At 43.5% G+C, this 21570-nt stretch overlaps 1 protein-coding gene across 1 annotated transcript in view; it reads right to left on the reverse strand.

Moving 5' to 3' along the window:
- GPR68 (G protein-coupled receptor 68) overlaps nt 1-19545 on the reverse strand; it is a 36628-nt gene extending 17083 nt beyond the window's left edge. The window contains exon 1 of the mRNA XM_084632671.1: nt 19469-19545. The gene's annotated coding sequence lies outside the window, so the exon portion shown is untranslated. The remainder of the gene's footprint in view (nt 1-19468) is intronic.
- Nucleotides 19546-21570: the final 2025 nt, after the last annotated feature.

Raw genomic sequence — 21570 nt, forward strand, 5'->3', positions numbered from 1 at the left:
CTGTGCAACCCTAATTCAGCCATGTACATATGCATTATGATACTGTGATTACCTTGCCTCACATAGCTGACACTGCTGGCCTGACACAGCACTACTGTTCCGCAAACGAAGCCCACACATTATATTTAAATCTGGGATGGGAAGAGTCTTCAGAGCTTCTGCAGATGTTCAGACACTTTTATTGCAATGACATATTGCAGTCAGGGCTAATCACTTTAGCAAAAGTACTGGAGGAGAAGGCTGGTTGCTCCCCTGCAGCCATCCCAGAAACAGGGTCCTGAAGTGTATAGAGAAGGTAAGTGACCCAGCTGCATAGTGAAGCAGCCTGATCAAGAGACTCTCCAGAAGTCCATCCACAGAACACAGACAGGACATTGAGGTCTGTGACCCCATTAAGTTCATTTCCACTGAACGAACCTCATAAGAGCACGCTTCCTCGCAAAACACTCATCCTCACCCAGAAAGACGAATTTCTCTGCTAAATGACTAGTACCCTGTGTTGTGCCCCCACCAGCCTCCAAGGTATGGTGTCAGGTAATGAAAAAATTGGCCAATGATATGAAGACATACCCCTCACAGACACCACAGTGGCACTGTTAGGTTCAGCAAAAAGGGAAAAAAGGTCTAACTACTTCATAGTTAAATGTTTCAGTGTTGTTTACACTCTTTTGCTGCTCCGGGCTAGCTCCATACTCCTACCCACCCCTAGGCATAGGGGTCAATATTAGCGTATGTCTGATGATACCATTCTATGCTATACTGAAAGTACGCACTACAACACGTAGTCCTGCAGGAACAGTGCTACAAAGTGGGACGCCCACAAGCCCCAGGCTCTGGGATTAAGGTAGAGTATAGCACGAGGGCTTTTGCCATTTTAAAAAAGTTGCTGTATGAAGCAGCTGATAAACTACTAAAGAACAAGGGACTGGCTCTGCTTTAAAGCTGATGTGCAAAGCATTTTTGTTACGTATTTCAGTACATAACCAATAGTGTATTAGATATTTTACTGTCAGGTATGAAGTTCCTGCCCCTACAAGCTTAAAACGTATAACTGTTGCTGCAGCAGGCAGAGAACAAAAAGAATGTTTTTATCTAGGCCTGTGTAAGAGTGGCTACAAAGCATTTTGTTTCTGTCTTCTTCTGTTTCTTTTTTATGCATAAAGTCTTCCTCAAAGACTTTCTGCTATACCCGCCTTCCAGTTTTTCTCCACTTCTTTTTTTACATTAGAAAGATCGGGTCTGCTTGTCTTTTCTTTGCAGGATGATCTTGTCGAAGCCCTACAGCAAAAAGATGGACTTTTTTTTAAAAATCTGACACCACCTTCATTCATCCTAAAGGAGAAGTAAAGGGCAGAAAACAAAGCCACAATGCTTCCTTACCTTAAACCTGAACCCCAGCCTAAAACTTAACTCAGAGCTGAACACTACCCACTCAATGCTAGTCTGTTTTATTAACTTGTAAGTGGGCACCTCTGACTTGTATTCCTATGCACAATAATAATGACTCACTTGTGTATTTGTTTCCGTGGGAGGGAACCATTGAATTATTCTATAAATTACACATTCCTTGACTTTTGTGATCCCTGATTGGCTTCATTTATAAAAATCTATTGTAAAAAAGGAAGCCAACAATATTTTTTAAAACCTCGTATAAACAATTGACGAATTAGTCAATGTACAATTTTCTTGGAACACAGACACACAATTACTCATTGCATCGGCTAAACTTCTTCACTCATCACTCTCTTGATTTCCTGTTAGTTTTTCCAACTGGTTGACTTCCTCTCTCAATTAAATCCTTCAAATGTTTGAAACAGGTCTGTGTCCTTAAGTATTTAATTACTGAAATTGATAGTTTCAGATGCCATCTGTGCTGTAATTTTTGCAAATTTAGGACTAATGACCATAAATATGTTGGTAAGTAGCTGTTAAATGGATTTGGATATCAGTTTTTAATAGGAAACTTCCTTTTTTCCTCAGAGGGAATTTAGCGTTTATTAACTGTGCTGGATTGGACACGTTTTCTACATGGAAAAAAGTGCTATAATATTCCACAGAAATGGTTTACACCACTGTTACCGATGTGCTTTAGATGAGTACTCTAGAATACTGCAATACATTAACTGACATAACATTTCTTCATTTCTCTTTTGGTAATGAATCCCATCCAATAGACTTTCATCCCATCCTATCCAATAATATAGATAATTTAGTCTGATACTATACTACTGTGACATAGAGACCCCTTGGCAAAGGGTCCCCTGTTCTTTGCAAACAGCTCTCACCTCAGACCTGACAAACTCACTATACCAAACACAGGTCTTATACAATCTTTATCCATAAAGAGTAACATGCAAGGTGTCTACCAAAAGCTTGTAACTTGTCAAGATTCATAATAATTGAGAGATGTATGTCTGTGTAATATTTAAGGAATAATGTATTTATACTGAAAGTACGCTTTATGGACTTGGAGTAGAAATTAGTTACCAGGAGATTGTGTGTCTTGATGATGTCCCATTCAGGCAAGGTGGAGTTGTAATCCTGCACTGTTTGGCCAATGATTCACTGAAAGGCTCAACTGTTTAACGTTGTTTGTACAATACTAAGACTTTGAACAGGAAACCATCAGAGGCAACTATAAACAATCAAAACCCCAAAGGTTAAAAAAAATGCTTTACAAGGCAGAGGTTTGCCCTATGAGTAGAAACAAAAGGCTTTTTTCCATATAACATAGAGGGAGAAGCACTCTGTATCCATTCACTGAGGAAACCCCTTGTGGAATGGGGCTGCTCTCATGAACATTTGAATCTTGGTTCTTAGGAAACCAGCCAGTTCTGCAAAAGACTGAACTTTGGGGTGGGGAGGAAGGGAAATCTACTTTATGAGATAGAAAAGATAATCATTCACAAATATAGATCCAGGTTTGTGTTTTATTATTTTGTTTTGCATTGTAGCCATTTGTTTCCATCAGTCTCTTATTTCTAATTAAATCATTATTCTTTCTTAAATAAACTTGTGTTTTATCAGAAGTGCTCACAAGTGCTGTGTGGTTTACAGGAGCTGTGGTGTGTGGTAAAACTTGTGCTCTGTGGTACACCTGTGGGCGCAGAGCATCTGGAATTTCTGTGAGTAGCTAGTGTCGGGGATGGATATCACAAGGGAATGATTGAAAGGGACTGGGGTGCATCTACTGTTAACCTGCAAGATGATGTTAGGCTTGGCATAGCCCAGAGGAAAGTGCTTGAATGACTGAAAGACTGACAGTGTCAGGGATCCACTACCCAGCTACCACAAGGAAGACTCCCTCTTGTTGGCAGCAGTGGGTGCCCTGAGAACTGTCACAACTACCTATTACCATCCTATCTGATCCAGTCCCAGGCCTACCCACCCAAGAATGTACATGCCCATCCTATTCCATCAAACCCACCATCATCCAACACCTAAGCATACTGTCCTCTTTGATATCTTTCAGTACCAGATCACCTAGTACCATCCAATGCCCTCTCTGGAATACTGCTGGTCTGTTGTTCATTTGTTTGATTTAATAAGCGCTGGAAATGAATAATCTCTATTTATCCATAGCATAGGTATAGTATGAGGGGCAGCAATAAAGTCCAGTTTCCCCAATGGTATTCCTAATAAGTTCTGTTTTCGGTGCCCTTCATTGGCCTCACTGCTGAAAATGCTACTGAGGATGACAATGGTTGTGGGGGAGCATAAGAGCAGCACCACTTGTTTCACAGAGTCTACCCATCACTTTCATTCACTCAAACCTTAACCAGATTGGTATCAGTGACAGGATAATAAAATATTATCTATTTCATCACCAATCCCATCAAGACAAGCTATTTGTTTGAGAATCCCTTGAGGTGGAGTTTGGACCTCTATTTCTCCACCAGAAGTTGAATTTGCTGGCTTTCCGTATGTTGCTCTAGGTTCATAGTTTCGATCAAACATTTGCTTGACTGGGGACGTCACAATTTTCCCTCCCATTCAGGGGTTAAAGTGCTTGACATATTGATACCAAATATGAACAAAGCAGGCAGCGTGTGTTACATTAGAAAATATATAAAAAGTAATTCCTTGTCATTCTAAGTTTTGTTCTAGTGCGGTCTGGCTTCCCACAAGTAGCAATATCATAGAATCATGGAAGTGTAAAACTGGAAGGAACCTAAATAGGTCATTTAGTCCAGTCTCCTGGACTCAAGGAAGGACTAAATAATAACTAGAAAATTCCTGACAAGTGTTTGGAGGTTTTTAAGAACAAGTTACACAATGACAGAGACTCCACAACATCCCTAAGCAATTTGTTCCAGTGCTTTACTTCCCTGACAGGAAATTTTTTCTAAAGTCTAACTTAAAACTCCCTTGCTGCAATTTAAGCTCATTGCTTCTTGTCCTATCCTCAGAGGTTAACAAGAACAATTTTTCACCCTCCTCCTTGTAACAGCCTTTTACATACTTGAAAACTGTAATCATGTCCCACCTCGGTCTGCTCTTCTCCAGACTAAACAAACCCAATTTTTTCCATCTTCCCTCGTAGGTCATGTTTTCTAGACCTTTAATCATTTTTGTTCCTCTTCTCTGGACTTTCTCCAATTTGTCTACATCTTTCCTGAAATGTGGCACCCAGAACTGGACACAATAGTCTAGCTGAGGCCTTATCAGTGCAGAGTAGAGTGTCTTGCTTACAACACTCCTGTTAATACATCCCAAAATGATGTTCGCTTCTTTTTACAACAGTGTTACATTGTTGACTCATATTTAGCTTGTGATCCACTATCATCTCCAGATCCCTATTCATAGTACTCCTTCCTAAGCAGTCATTTCCCATTTTGTGTGTGTGCAACTGATTGTTCCTTCCTAAATGGAGTACTTTGCATTTGTCCTCATTGAATTTCATTCTATTTACTTCAGACCATTTCTCCAGATCATTTTGAATTTTAATCCTGTCCTCCAAAGCACTTGCAACCCATCCCAGCTTGGTATCGTCTGCAAACTTTATAAGTGTACTCTCTATGCCATTATTTAAATCATTGATGAAGATATTGAACAGAACCAGACCCAGAACTGATCCCTGCAGGACCCCACTCATTATGCCCTTCCAGTATGACTATGAACCACTGATGACTACTCTCTGGTAATGATTTTCCAACCAGTTAATCACCCACCTTATTATAGCTCCATCTAGGCTAGCTTGTTTATGAGCGATAAGGGGTCCTAGCACATGTAAATAAGATGGGCAGGAAGATAAATACAGTTCAGCCCATGTGTGAAGGATCATCATAGTTTTATCCATTTGTTACTGAGCAGCCCCACTCAGGAGCACCCTCTTGTGGCAGGCTCTGACATGACAGACATGCCTGCCTCAATCTCCTTCCTTTGCAGTCCCCAGAAGTAGTTCAAACAGGCTTTCTGAGTATAAATATCTCTTGTAGAGTTAATTTATTACAGAAGAAAGCCCTGTTTACATAAATCATAAGCAAAGACCCATACCCATAATCCATATGATTCTGCCATCCCCCACCATGCCCCAGTACCTCTCAGCATGCCTCACCACAGCCCCTCTAACTAGCATGTTTCTTCAACCTGTTTCAATATCAGGTGTCATTTTAGCTCTTGTCTGGAGACATCAGAAGGCTCACAACCTCCATAATTCCCCAGCTTTTAGCTCTCTCCAGACCTCTGGCTTCAGCTCTCTAGTGCCAAAAGCCAGCAGGCCTCTCCATTGCTATAAACCTTCAGCTCTCACCTGCCTTCTCTGGCTGAGGATATCTGTCTCAGGAAAGGTAACCAAGTTCACCCCTCTGCTGATTTCCTAGCCCTCAGCCCTTTCCAGCCTCCTGGCACAAGCTCTGACTCAGGAAGCCCCATCCACTGGCTTCCTGGTAATTCCTCCCTCTTTCCAGAGAGAGCCTGCAGAGAGCTATCTACAGCTTTCCTCCAAAGACCTCGTCCTGCAGTCTCCTGACTCTCATCAGGTCCCTCATGGATCGTTTATAGGCCCCTCTCTCCATATTTCCCCCCTCTCAATTGGCTGTAGTGAGAGTACCAGTTCTGGCACAGGGGCATTAACTGTGGCCAGCGATCCTGTGACACCACTGCTTTTCTTTTTACTGTGTAGTGAGGGCTGAACCATTTGCACTGCAGAGGTGCTGAGAGTTCCTTATGCTAGTGCTAACCACAGGGACAGTGCGAAAAGGAGCCTAGAAGTTCCTCCTGGAATTCCCAATTCCTAGCACAGCAAAGTTCACACCCCTTTTTAAAATTATTTTTTTAATTTGTATTTATTTATTGCCATAAGGGTTTGGCCCAGAGCCTTGTGAAAGACAACCCACATCGGTCTCTTCTCCCTGCTGCTTTTAAAGTCACCCAAATATTCAGGGCAAGCCTTTGTTCTCCACCAGTCTGGCATCCAACAAAGAGGGGTGTGAGCCTTCAAATCATCACCTGATTAGTTCTCACCCATGTGATCATCTGATTCACGTGAGCAGAACTACCTGCATGAATTAGGGATGTGGGATCAAGCCCATGGCTGGTATACTTATTAACTGCCAAAATCCAAATCCCAACACCTCCACCCCTCAAAAGGACAAAACCCCTGAAAACCAAACCACCATGTTCTATGAACAGAAAGCCAGGCAAATAGGTGGTTATCCTGCCATTATAAAATAGTGCCTAAAATCCCCATTTAAAGTGACAATACCAGAAATTCTAAGTCTGTTTTTGTATTACCAGTCACAAGCCATGTAGATCACAGTGACACATAGAACATCCCAGCTACATCCATGTGCCCATATACACAGTGCTGGTAAAGGTGCGCTGTAGGAACAGGACTGGGAACCAGGAATGCCTGTGTTCTAAATTGACAGGTGTCAGAGTAGCAGCCGTGTTAGTCTGTATCCACAAAAAGAAAAGGAGGACTTGTGGCACCTTAGAGACTAACCAATTTATTTGAGCATGAGCTTTCGTGAGCTACATCCGAGCTGTCGCTCACGAAAGCGTATGCTCAAATAAATTGGTTAGTCTCTAAGGTGCCACAAGTACTCCTTTTCTTTTTGTGTTCTAAATTGGCTCTGACACAGAATAGTCTCTAGAGCTCTGGGCAAATCACCTAATCTCTCTGGGTTTTTCCCCAGCTGTAAAGTGGGAATTATTGTACTATCTTTTGTCCCAGTCGGACACCAGCACTGTCCTCCTGTTAAGCAGCTGTTTGGGCCTTGCAGGTCAGCTTTCCAGTGAAGGGGAAATCAACGATATAGAGTCTGGGTATATTCTAAGTGCCACATGCTTTACTTACACATACAAATATCTTCCTTATGCCACACACACTCTGGAATGGGGGATAGGGTGTGAAATAGCATGCAACACTCCCTACTTTCAGGGATCTCAGCCCAACACTAATTCCCTTGTTTCCAGAGAGAAACTCTGCTCAGGAATTGACTAAAAAGAGACCAGGGCACAGAGTAACTCTCCTGCAGCTTACACAGCTCCCTCTCCAAGGGCCACTGACTCTACACAGAACCTTGCATTACCACAACCAAAGTCAACACAGCCTGTCTTCCTAAGACTGAATATTTGTTCACACAATAAGAAAATGAACTTGGAACAGCACTGCCTAGTGGTACATATCAGAATACTGCAGGCCCTACCTGTCAGTGGCAGAGCTAACTCCCAGCCTGGTCACTAGGTAACCTAGCAAGCTCAGCTGGACCCATTGAGCTCTCTCCAAACAATTGATCTCCCTGATGGCTGGCTGCCTTGCTCAATCTGCTACTTTGGCCTTACAGCAGCTGCTCTGCGTGTATCATGCCCATAGGGGCACTTACTCTGCTCTAACTTCTGCTTCTTGCTCCAGCCTGTTTACAGTCCTTGCTCCAAGCCCTATTTCCTGCTTCATTCTGGTTTCTGACTGCTGGCTCCCCATCTTTGCTGCTTTCCTGACTATGACTCCAGCTTACTCATTGGCTTAGGCTTTGGCTTCTGACTGGTTCTGACCTTCTGCTTGGCTCCTTGACCCTGACTAATGCTTTACCTTGGAATAGTGCCTGATCTCTGGATTTACATGTGTCATTACCTGAACTGCCACCAAAATCACCAGGCAAGGTCCTGCTCTGCCTGCTAGGCAGGCCGCCCATGCCCTGGAAGCTTACACTACCTATCTCAGAGATACATTGTGAAGATTCATTAGTTAACATAGGTAAAGTGTAGTAGTGTACCTCTCTTGTAATCTTCAAAACAAGAGCTGGTGACTCAATGTTCAGAATAAACAATCAAAATGAAAGAGTTAATTTTTAAATATATGACATGAAACTGAAAAAAATGTAATCACAGTTGCATTCATAGCCTGTTTTCTGTAACTCACATTTTACTGTCTATTCATCAATACAATCATTTCCCCTCTTCTGGTTACCTACCAACAGATACAATTGCTTCTACAATGTTGCTGACAAGCAGCAACCCTAACCATGAAATAAGTCCAAGTTTCACTAGCAAACAAATGGAAAAGGCTGCTTTTTAAAACTTTCTGCTTGCCAAGTCTGTCTAACTCAGTGCCTGGGACTCAGCTGCTCAAGAAGGTTATATTTTAGCATTAACATTCGTTGTATCATACATCATTGAATAGTGATGCATCCAATTACATCAATGCTGTAGCGAATATTATTTGCTGTACATATGATTCAGTTTGTGTGGCAAGGGTTTTAACCGGTAATGGAAACCGTTACAAACTGTTTAAACTATTTTGGGATTCCCCCTGCCCTCCTTCTGATAATTGTGCCTTCTTCCCTTTCTCACATCACTGCATTTATCTTAATTCACGGGGCACAGTTCATCATAGGAAATTAGTCTGCTGAATTAGAGGGCCTCATATAGCACACCCAGACATTTAAAAAAATTACTCATTCTTTTGTACTGTTTGTGTTTCTGGCTTACGCTGAATTACTATGTTTTGTTTTGTTTTGATACTCCTTGCATTGGCTCATAATTAAAACATTATAAGTTGATCCTTTAGTATCAGTACACAAAGGTGGTTTCATGGAGCACTGCCTCATTATGGAGTAACTCATCCAGAGACTTTTGTACTGGTTGGTTTCCATGGGAGTGTCAGCACTGGCGTTCAAATGACAAATGTCTTTTTGAAGAGTTCCCTAAATGGTCTATTTAAGAGTTCGTCTTCATAGCTAAGTGTTGTTATTGTCTCTCTGAGAGATGGATTCATTTTATAATTCTAAGATTATCATCATATGTAGCCTTAAGATGTATTTGCATCTTAGCTCTTAATATTGCTGTATTTAAAAACTCAAAACCTTGTTTATCATGAGCAACAGTGTGTTTTTCATTTCTTCCAAAAGACTCATTCACGATAAGTTTATGGGAACATACACCGGGTGTGTGAATTTATATACTTCTGGGGTGGCTAACTTCTGGCACAGTCACCTTCACATTTAATACAGAGATGAGGATTGTGGAAAGTACAGAGCCCAGCATGAAATGCTCTCTCTAGATCCAAGTAGCCTGGCCACTTAAGTTAAGAGGGAAGACCATAAGATGAGACGTATAGTCACTGTGGGTCACTTCTTTGTATCACATACAAAGGCAGCTGCAGTCTGCAGACATTTGGTTTCTGTGTACCTCACTTGGGCAGCTCCTGCTGTATCTGCTACTCAGAAGTTGCTCCTGGTTGATTCCAATACTTCCTTATACCAAAATATAAAAAATAGATCTGGTCTGGATTTGAGGTTCATTGTCTTTCAAAATGTTGCACTCTCTGTGATTCTGCATGCACACGTAATGGTTGTGGGAGTCAAAAGGAGAATAACTCTGCTTGTTACTCTGTCAGATATAACCAGTCCTCAGTCAGTTACCTTAGGATCAGCCAACCAGCAAGCAATATTGATATTCATTCAGAGATAAGAGATTCAATCCATAAATCAAGCATCAAGTTAAAGAACCATGACATTAAATAAGCATGAAAAGCACTTCCCTTAAATTATCAGAGCAACAAGTTCAAAAATAGTCTTTACAGTGGAATTCTGTTTTAATTAGATGGAATATTTGGATTAAAAGATTTAAGACCCCAATATTCAGAAGTTTTGAGATGTTTAGATCATGGGTTTTGGCATGGCCCATGTACTGGGACAAGGGTCCAGCTGTAAAATGTGGAGACAGGTGTGAATTCCAAATCCCGTTATTTTGGGGCGTTCGGATGAGGGATTCTGGTTTGGGCCCATAGAGGGTAAATTTGAGCAACCCTCCTTGTAATAGTTATGTCCGATTGTGACACACAGATGCATAAAGAAGTTAACTCCCCAAATTAGGTATGTGCATAGAAGTTAAATCACTATCCTCCACAGGTGGAGTGAGTTCTACTAGATGGGTTCTTTCCATGGCATAAGGAAGATGGGAACACTTCCCAATTATTTCCCTGAAATAACATGTTCTAATTCTATTTGTTACTCAAGTAGTTCAAACAGTACTGTAGATCTTAAAATCTTGTGCTAAAAAATCCTAAACCAAAGCCAAAAATCTTGATAAGTTGCATCTCTATGGTGATGTTTCCATTTCCCTCCTACTGGCATTGTTCATTTTTGCTATTTAATGCAGTTTGTGATTGTAGCAGATGATTTAAAGCTACAGAGAATCTAAAATTTGAGGACTGCAGTAACTCAGCCAGAGATTATGGACCTACTACAGGAGTGGGCGGGTGAGGTTCTGTGGCCTGCAATATGCAGAAGGTCAGACTAGAAGATTATGATGGTCCCCCTTCTGGCCTTAAAGTCTATGCGTCTGTTAGAATATTTTTTATTTTTGTAACGCTCCCATTTCAGCTTCTTCTCTCCTGATAGCTAAAAACACACCTTTAAAACTATATTAGCACTACTTTAGAGCTCAGCCAGCAATAAACAAGTTCCAGAACAAGGGAGCATGAAGGTTTGTAGGTAGGCAACTACAATAGTGATGTTTAAAATTAATAGACTGGAATTACCTCAGCAGCAACAGCTATATGTGGCAATTGATGAGTAGGAGAATGTCATGAGTGCATTTGTCATGGGGGAATTGTAACAGAAGCATAGTACAGTGCACCCTCGGTTACTTACAGACTAGATCAGATTTGCCATTCTTCCAGCCCTTAGTATGGTTAGAGCTCTCCACATACCAATATCAGATTCAACTGCCAATCCAAACCAGTTTACAGACAAATTTGCTGTCCCTGAGTGGCTCAACCACTACTCCCGATGACATTATGTCACTAGCCATGACAGGCTGCGGGAACATTCTGCATGCATCAAGGTAAACTTATTATCAGTCTCCTCCTACTGCAGGAATAAGATGGGAACAGAATTTTTAAAAGAGTACTACTTAGTCTTGTTCCTCAGACCGATTATCTACAGATTTATGATCAAGTGTCCAAAATGTTACGTCTGTGCTCCCTGAGAAACTCACAAAGCTCAAGAACATAGATTCTGATGGGAAATTACAATGGAGCTCAGCCTTGCTTGACATACTCCCCGAGACAATAAACTACAGAGCTAATTCTTAGCTGCTAATTACTGATACTATGACTTGTAGGTCACTGCCCAGTTTTGCTTTAATCAGTGCTGCCGCTCTGCAAGCATCCTCGGCAAGGATGTTCAGTTTTCTGTCATTAGAAAGTTTGATTCTGTGATTAGAAAGTTTCTGTGATTAGGAAAGTCCTAGTTCAAATGGCTGGTTCAAATTTGTATATTTTTTAAAAAAGGATTCTTGTAGCTTGAAATCAATAAGTAAAAAGGTGAAAGGCCTTTGAGTCTTATACGAGGTTAAGCAATTCCCACATCCCAAATGTAGGAAGTACGTCACTCTCTTAGCTCACTCTACTTCATGTAATCCCATCAGAGGGACAGATTCACCCCTCACTGAGCTGAACACCATTCCTCCCCAACTGGGATTCCTGGCAATCTTGTCAGTCATCTGGGCTAGCTTCTCTGCTCAGAGAAAAGGTTTTAATGTTCTCGCCGCCAGTTACAAGGTGGGGTCAATACAGCCCCCATCTGTTAGGGCCAAGCCATGGGTGGCTGGTGTGCACTGGTCAGTTACCAAGTTGTGGTCAAGGGATGTGTAGTGGAGTTGGGATTTAGCAGGGTCAGGATGCCAGGAAGTTAGGGTCAGGCATCAGGTGACAGACAGGAGGCAAGTAGTGGAGTCAGGGACAAATCAGGGTCAGGAGCTGGAGTCTGGGGTTCACAGTAAGGCAAGGTCTGGAGCAGAAGCAAACAGGTGGTCTGCATCATTGCTCAGACAGCTCTCCATGCTGGCTTCCTGGTATATACGCAAGCATGAGTTAATCAGTGGGCTGCAGGGAGGACACCACTCAGGTGCCACGGGTAGTACTTCCTGCAGTGTCTAGCTTCATGAGGTCCTCCAGTGGAACCCCAGCCTGAGCTCCCAAAGGTGATGCAGAAGCATTGGTGGCCCAGAACCTCCATGGTCCCAGGTTTTAGTCCTGCAGGGTCTAACACTAGCATAGGCACCAGTTGTGGTGACGTTTTTTAAAAATTAGAATAGCCGGGCTACTACTTCTCTCTTCACCTGAAACGGATGTTTAACACTGCAATACCATGTTATAACATTATCGTGTCCCAACACCATGCTTCACCACCATATGTAGTCAACTCATTGTCAGACTCCAGTGAAAAGTGTTCCATCATTGCATCACAACATGATTCACAGGCCCTGGAAAGACTCCCAAGCAATGGCTGAAACTTAGGGAATATACTTCACACTATTATCATCTTATTTACTATTTGACAGCAGCTAGATGCCTTACAATACAGAAAAGATGACATGACACCTCCCCTGCCCCATCCCCTGCCTTCCATGAAGAGCTTATAATTTAGTTACACAATGAGAGGGACAACAGCACAAACAGGAAGATGGGGACGAAGGAAGGACAGGTTACATATTAAAAGTATATGTTCAGCAAAGGCATGTATCAGGGTTCCCTCCCCACTCTGAACTCTAGGGTACAGATGTGGGGACCCGCATGAAAACCCCCCTAAGCTTATTTTTACCAGCTTAGGTTAAAACCTGGTATGCTGCCACTACCAAGTGATTTAACAAAGAATCTGGGAAGAGACCACTTGGAGACGTCTTCCCCCAAAATATCCACCCAAGCCCTTACACCCCCTTTCCTGGAGAGGCTTGAGAATAAACAAGATGAGCACAAACCAGCCTTGGATTTTTAAGACCCAAAAAACCCAATCAAATTATTAAAAAACAGAACTTTATTAGAAGAACAAAAAAAGATACGAGAACAACTCTGTAAGATCAGAATGGAAGATAACCTTATAGGCAGTCAGATTCAAAACATAGAGAATCCCTCTAGGCAAAACCTTAAATTACAAAAAGACACAAAAACAGGAATACACATTTCCACCAGCACAGCGAATTTCACAAGCCAAAAAAAAAGAAAACCTAACGCATTTTCTAGCTAGATTACTTACTAACTTTACAGGAGTTGGAGGGCTTGCATCCTTGATCTGTTCCCAGCAAAGGTATCACACAGACAGACAAAAGCCTTCCCCCCCCCATCCAGATTTGAAAGTATCTTGTCCCCTCATTGCTCATTTCGGATCAGGTGCCAGCCAGGTTACCTGAGTTTCTTAACCCTCTACAGATAAAAGAACTTTGCCTCTGGCCAGGAGGGATTTTATAGCACTGTATACAGAAAGGTGGTTACCCTTCCCTTTATATTTATGACACGCCGCCCAAATCACATATAGTGTTGGACAGCCAGTTCCACACTGGCTGTGATTTCTTCCTGGAGCTCTAGGAGAAAACAGAGTTAATAAGACACATGCACCTTTAGATATACTACTAACTATATAAAAACTAACAATATTTCCCACATTTTAAGGACAATTTTAACCAGTTGATTCTGGGAAACTTTCATGGGAGAGTGCATCAGCCACTTTGTTAGACGTTCCTGAAATGTGTTGTATTTCAAAATCAAAATCTTGGAGAGCTAAACTCCATCGAAGAAGTTTTTTGTTATTGTCCTTGATGGTGTGAAGCTACTTCAGCTCAGTGTGGTCAGTTTGTATTTGGAAATGCCATCCCCAAACGTATGGGTGTAGCTTTTCCAGCGCGTATACAATGGCGTAGCATTCCTTTTCACGGACTGACCAGTTGCTTTCCCTCTCAGACAGTTTTTTGCTGAGAAACATGACAGGATGGAATTCTTGATCCAATCCTTCCTGCATTAAGACTGCTCCCACACCACGCTCGGACACATCTGTGGTTACTAGGAACGGATTGTTAAAGTCTGGGGCCCTTAGCACAGGGTCAGACATGAGTCTCGCTTTAAGCTGGTTAAAGGCCTTTTGACACTTTTCAGTCACCTGAACTGCATTTGGCTGTTTCTTTTTGGTTAGGTCTGTCAGTGGGGCAGCGATTTGGCTGTATTACGGTACAAATCGCCTGTAATATCCAGCCAAGCCTAAGAAGGATTGGACCTGTTTCTCTGACTTTGCGACAGGCCATTTTTGGATAGCACCCACTTTGGCCTGTACGAGGTTGATAGTTCCTTGACCCACCTGGTGTCCAAGATAGGTCACTCTGTTTAGGCCTGTTTGATACTTCTTAGCCTTAACAGTTAGTCTTGCTGCTTTTATGTGCTCAAAGACTTTTTGTAGATGTTCCAGGTGTTCTGCCCAGGAATCCGAAAATATGGCCACATTGTCAAGGTAGGCAACTGCATATTCTACCAATCCCACTAGGAGATCATCTACAAGTTTTTGGAAGGTGGTTGGGTGCATTTTGCAGCCCGAAAGGGAGCACATTAAATTCATACAGCCCGACATGTGTGATGAAGGCTGACCTTTCCTTGGTGGATTCATCTAGCGGTACCTGCCAGTACCCCTTGGTTAAGTCCAAGGTAGAGATGAACTGGGCCCATCCCAGTTTCTCCGATAGTTCATCTGTGCGTGGCATTGGATAGTTGTCTGGGCGAGTTACAGCATTTAGCTTATTGTAGTCCACGCAAAAACGTATCTCCCCATCTGGTTTGGGAACTAGAACCACTGGAGATGCCCAAGCACTGCCAGAGGGGCGGATTACACCCATCTGTAGCATATCCTGGACCTCCCGTTCTATAGCAGTTTTAGCTTGAGACACCCGGTAAGGTTAGGCTCTAATTCAATGAGCATTACCTGTGTCAATGGAGTGGTATGCCCGTTCAGTCAGTCCTGGGGTGGCTGAGAACATTGGCTCATAGCTAGTGCACAGCTCCTTGATCTGCTGTCGCTGCCTACACCCAAGGGTCATGGAGAGGTTCACCTCTTCCACACCACCAGCACTTTTCCCTGCATAGTAGACACCTTCAGGCCACTCAGCATCATCTCCTCCCTGGGCTGTAAACTGACAAACCTTTAATTCTCTGGAATAAAAGAGCTTTAGAGAATTAATATGGTACACCTTAGACTTTTGGTTGGAGGTGGGGAATGCTATGAGATAATTAACAGCTCCCAGGCGCTCTTGTACCGTGAATGGCCCTTCCCCCAACGCTTCCATTTTATGGGCCTGGAGCACCTTTAAGACCATGACCTGGTCCCCTACTTTGAAGGAATGCTCTCTGGCATGTTTATCATACCAGGCTTTATGCTCTTTTTGAGCATCTTTTAGGTTTTCTCTAGCAAGGGCTAAAGAGGTTCGGAGGGTGTTTTGTAGTTTGGTTACAAAGTCCAGAATGTTAGTTCCTGGAGAAGGTGTAAACCCCTCCCATTGCTGCTTCACCAACTGTAATGGCCCCTTACCCTCGCGGCCATATACAAGTTCAAATGGGGAAAACCCTAAACTGGGATGTGGTACAGCTCTGTAAGGAAAAGAGCAACTGCTGCAACACTAGGTCCCAATCATTGGAGTGCTCATTTACGAATTTACATATTATGGCCCCCAAAGTTCCATTAAACTTCTCCACCAGGCCATATGTTTGATGGTGGTAAGGGGTGGCAACAAAGTGATTCACCCCATGAGCTTTCCAAAGGCTTTCCATGGTTCTTACTAGGAAATTAGTTCCTGCATCTGTAAGGATGTCAGAGGGCCAAGCTACCCTGGCAAAAATGTCTGTTAGTGCCTGGCACACACTTTTAGCCCTGGTGTTGCTTAGAGCTACTGCTTCCAGCCATCGGGTGGCAAAATCCATGGAAGTCAGTATGTACTGCTTTCCTCTTGGGGTCTTTTTCGGAAAAGGACCCAGAATATCCACAGCTACTCACTGAAATGGAACCTCAATGATGAGGAGTGGCTGGAGAGGGGCTTTGACCTGGTCTTGGGGTTTTCCCACTCTTTGGCACACCTCACAAGACTGGATGTAGGTAGAAACATCCTTGCCCATTCCCTCCCAGTGGAAAGACTTTCTCAAATCATTTTTGGTCCTGTTCACCCCAGCATGGCCAGTAGGATGATCGTGGGCTATGCTTAAGAGCTTTACCAGGTACTTAGTTGGAACTACCAACTGTCTCTGAGGATGCCAGTCTTCCTGGTGTCCACCAGAAAGAGTTTCCTTGTATAAAAGTCCTCTTTCTACAACAAACCTGGATCGATTAGAAGAGCTGAGAGGCAGTGGGTTGCTCCGTGCCACTGTCCAAGCTTTCTGGAGGCTTTCATCTGCTTTCTGTTTGGTCTGGAACCGTTCCCTTGATGCTGGAGACATCAGTTCCTCATTGGATTGTGTACCTGGGCTTGGTCCCTCTGGAAGCGATGCAGGTGATGGGGCTGTTTCCATTGACTGTGACCCGCTCTCCGCTGGTGCACTATGTTGGGGTTCAGGCTCCAGCTGAGCCTCTTGTGTAGGGTTATCTGCTGCTGCCAGTGAAGGTTCGGTGGGGCCCTCTTGTATTCATGTTGCAATAACTGGATTCAGTGCTGGCAATGGTTCTGGTGCTGGTTGTTCCACCGGTTCTGGTTCTGGGACTGGCTCTGTCTGGGTCTCTGTGACTGGATCCACTACTGCTGTCACAGATGTTAGCACGGGATCCAGTTCCATCACCTCCATCTGAGTCTCTGGTAACACAGACAGGGCCCTGGTGGAAGGCTCAGGAACAGGGATAGGTGTAGAAGCTTGTTTAGCCTTGCTGCGGGTGACCATTCCCACCCTCTTGGCTAGTTTCACATGGTTGGCCAAATCTTCCCCCAGCAACATGGGGATGGGATAATCATCATAGACTGCAAAAGTCCACGTTCCTGACCAGCCCTTGTACTGGACAGGCAACTTGGCTGTAGGCAAGTCAAAAGAGTTCTACTTGAAGGGTTGAATCGTCACTTGGACCTCTGGGTCGATGAAGTTGGGGTCCACTAAGCTCCGGTGTCCCTCCATGCTGTAACCTTCTTCCTGCCCACACTCACAGTTTCCCTCCTCTCTGAGGGTATCTGGGAGGCATCTGGGCCTGAGGACCTCTGGTGTGATTCTGGTGCAATGAACTGTAATCTGTTGGGGTTCTTGGGGCAGCTGGCCTTTACATGCCTCAGACTCGTTACATTTAAAACATTGCCCAGCTGACTGGTCACTGGGGCGAGGTGGGTTGCTGGAGAACAGTGTTGTGGGACAATAAGGTGTCTGTGGCTTTGGGCTGTCCCCAGTAGTAGGGTGTGGTCTGAGGGTGTCCCTTACGGTATCTGCTCAAACTGCGACCAGGGTTGTTCCTCTCTCCTCCCTCCACCAGTTTTGTTCCGGTTTGCCCTGCCCCTCTGGCGGTCTGGGACTGCTTGTATTGATCAGCATAAGAAACAAGATTTTCTGCTGAGTCCATTTTCTTATCCCTTAAACACTGTTTTATATCATCTTTGGACATACTCAGGAATTGCTCCTGTATCATCAGATCCCGCATTCCTCCAAAGCTAGTTACATCCCATCCTGATTTGAGTCAAACAGATCCTTCATCTGGTTTACATAAGCTACATTACTTAGTCCAGGCCCTCTCTTAAGGGTTCAAAATTTTACTCTGTAAGTTTCAGGTGTAACTTGAAATTGTTTTAAAACCAAATCCTTGAATTTATAATAGTCAGAAGCCTCATCAATAGGCACCTTGTTGAATATGTCCAGAGCTCTTCCTGTCAATTTTGCGACCAATGTGGTCATCTTGTGAGCGTCAGAAATTTTATGTAGTGTGCACAGTCTCTCAAAGGTGAGAAAATATTCAGCCATATCACTGGATTCATCATACTGTGGACATGGTCGCTCCCATTTGTGGATTGTTGGAGAAGGATTGTTTAAAAGGTAAAAGGACTTTGCCTGTGGCCAGGAGGGATTTTATAGCACTGTATACAGAAAGGTGGTTACGCTTCCCTTTATATTTATGACAGCATGTCTGACTCACTTCTTGCGGATATTGTGGTGGAAATTGGCCTGAAGTAGACATCTGAATGAGGAGAGAAAAGTGGTCTAGTGGGCTGGGAAGGACATTTTTAGTGAAATGTGGTAAAAGAACATATAATTAAGGTAGTCACAAAACTCTTAGAATGACACTATGTTGTGAGCTGGTGTCTGGCCGTTCCACTTAGGCCTGTTGAAAAGTCTCTTTTTTTAGATTACTAGTTAATAGCTGTACATAGAAATCGCTGAGTAAGTTCTGAATATTTTCTTCTTAATTTGATATGTGCATTTACAGCCCCCACAAAACCAATCCTTCAGTGATTTGTTCCAAAGAAGTGTCAGAAATCGGAGGAAATTCCCAGCAGCACAAGTACCTACAACAACGAAACTATATATACTGTGCAGTAGCAAACCAACATGTTTTTTGGTGGAAGAATTTCAGGACAAAGCCTTCCAATGTCAAGTTTTCCACGGGTCACCATAAATAATAGTGAGAAAAATTGTTTAGAGATGAGGAAAATATTTAGATTGGGTCCTTCTGAGTGATCAGTTACACAGATAAACCCTACAGCAGTACACAGAATACATATATAGCAAGGTGCTTGGTTTGGCATTTTCCCTCTGGATTGCCCTCAGGAAATCACTTATTAATCAGTCCAAACTTGCTTACATTGGTACCTTCGTATTGACATGCTTTGAAAGTGCCTTAAAAAAAAAAAAAGTCTGTCTACCTGTCTCCGTGCCAGTCCATCTGCAAACATGAAATCATTTGCAGCCCATTCTAATAGTCCCATTTCATCTCCGTATCTTCAACATTTAACTTGCCCCCTACCTAAACAGAACTCACCTCTGTTCTGCCAAAGAACCTCTGTCCAAAGCACTTACACTATGGGGATCTGGCTTTTTGGAGACCAAGGAAGTTATTTTAAAGTTGCGCTTTTCTATGTACATTTCTTTGCTCAAGTTCCTGGATTCTTTGTTTTGTTTTGCTTCTGCTTTTAACACTTCAGCAGAAACTGATGCCTCCTTGCACCAGGAGCCTGATCCTGAACAGTGCAGCTCAGTGCTGAAAAACTTCATGTGTGTTAAAAAAAATAGAATAAAATGGAGACTCACTTGAGTACAGGGGATCCCTGGAGAGCGCTGGGATAGGAAATTCACTGAGATGCAGCAGCACAGGTCTTCTGTCTTTCCAGCTCCTGAGTCTAGCTGGCTGGCTTAGCTGACCTCCGCCCCACTCCCAGCAAGGCAGTGAGTGAGAGAGTCTGGAGGAGGAGTGGGAGGAGATTGTGCTTCAGTTCCTGCTGCTCTTGCTGGTACCACAGCAGAGGAGTGAGACTATCAGCTGCCTCCTGCTTCACACGCTCAGAGAGCACAAGAACAAAACCACATACTGAGGTGCACAAATCAGTTAGAAAATAACCACACAGCCAGACGCAACAATGGTTCAAACCTACATAAACACACTGGTGGCCACAGACACAACGCATAAGCGGGTCTAGCATATATACACAAATCCTATACACAGGGACCAAACATGCACAGCCCAGATTTCGCGGCGTGTAGTATGTCTGGATACACAATGTACGCCTGGTGTGTGCACACCGACAAGACATACACAAAGCATACAGAGTATTATTTGTATTGCAGTGGCTCCTAGAGGCCTCATATGAGATCAGGGTCTCATCATGCTAGGTACATAAACATTATTTACATAAACATAATGAAAGACAGTCCATGTGAGATTCTAGGAGTCCATATGCCCTATCACATAGGCCCGTGGAGATGAGCACCACAGGAAGTCCCCCATTGAATGCCAGACTGATAACTTCCCTCCTGGCCCCTGATTGGTCCAGGCACTCTGTTTAAGCCCAGGAGTTGTTTCAGGAAGTGTCCATGCAAGGAGAGGGATTCCCCTGCCAGCCGTAGTAATGGACCTGCCTGTTGGCCCGCAGTCAGACTCCTGACCCCAGCTCTGACCTTTGGCACTGTTCCTAGCTTTTGACTGGCACTGCTATGACCACTAGGACTGACTGCCCAAGCCCCAGTCATGACAGTCCGTGCCTTGAAGAGTTTACAAACTACAAAGGGCTAGAGAGGAAGTATTGCTACCTGTAATTGACAGATGGGATGGGGAACTGAGGCACTGGGAGATTAATTCATTTGTCTAAGGTCATATAGGAAGCCTGTGGCAGAGCTGGAACCTGAATCTGAGTTGCAATCCAGTGCCTTACCCACAAGTCCATCTGTTCTCCTCCAGGACAAAAAGATGCACATTAGAAACGGCACAATGTATATTAAACACTGCAGAACACAGGTGTAGACACACACACACCATCAGATAAATAAATAAAAATCCATGCCAGTTTGGAGCATGGGATAGGTCCAGATAGGATCCATCCATTAAAAGAGAAGGTGCGAGCTATTGGGAACGTTGCTATATCCCCAAAGGTTTCAGAGCACAGATATTTTTGGCAGCCTTAAACTATTATAGAAGATCTGTGTCAAATTTATCAGTATTAAGCAAACTACCTGAATTTTTAATTAAAAGAAAATATTAAATGGATTTTGGCCAAGAGCCAAAAATAAGGTTGTGATAGGGGGCACTGACTTCCTGAGTGTCTTCTAGCAGCTGGGTGTGGTACTGCAATCTTTTCCCTATGTCTGGCCACCCTTATAGCTTGCCAGTCTTGCTAGGTGGGCATGACAGTTCTCATGCCCCCCCCCCTCTCTCTGGTCCAGTAAATGTAGCCAGTCAAGCTCCTTTGGCCAGATAGAAGCACCCTTCCGGTCCCAGCCAGGAACTGGCCTGCTAAGCTCATACAGCTCTTTTTATCTGAGCCTGCTGGGCTCTGATTAGCTGCTTCCATGTTGTCATCAAAATAAAGGTAAGGGTAACCACCCGTCTGTATACAATGCCACAAAATCCCTCCTGGCCAGAGGCACAAAAACCTCTTATCTTGGATGGAGTTGTATCTCCACTTCTTGACGCCCCCCCTCACCCCCAAAAAAGAAGAAACCAGACCACAGTAAAACCCAGCAAACCCACCATAGTTGTGGTTGTTTTTTGTTTTGTCCATCCATTAAATACAACTCTTCTCAGTCCAGTCCATTGAGGCGGAAGCTGTATGGCTTGAGAGTAACTTGCCTCTGGCTGTGTCTGTTGGCAAACATCCTGAGAAGCTTTTAAAAGAAGAAAACAAAACACATGTGAATGT

The sequence above is a fragment of the Lepidochelys olivacea genome, assembly GCF_965140295.1.
Source record: "Lepidochelys olivacea isolate rLepOli2 genome assembly, chromosome: 6".
NCBI lineage: Eukaryota > Metazoa > Chordata > Testudines > Cheloniidae > Lepidochelys > Lepidochelys olivacea.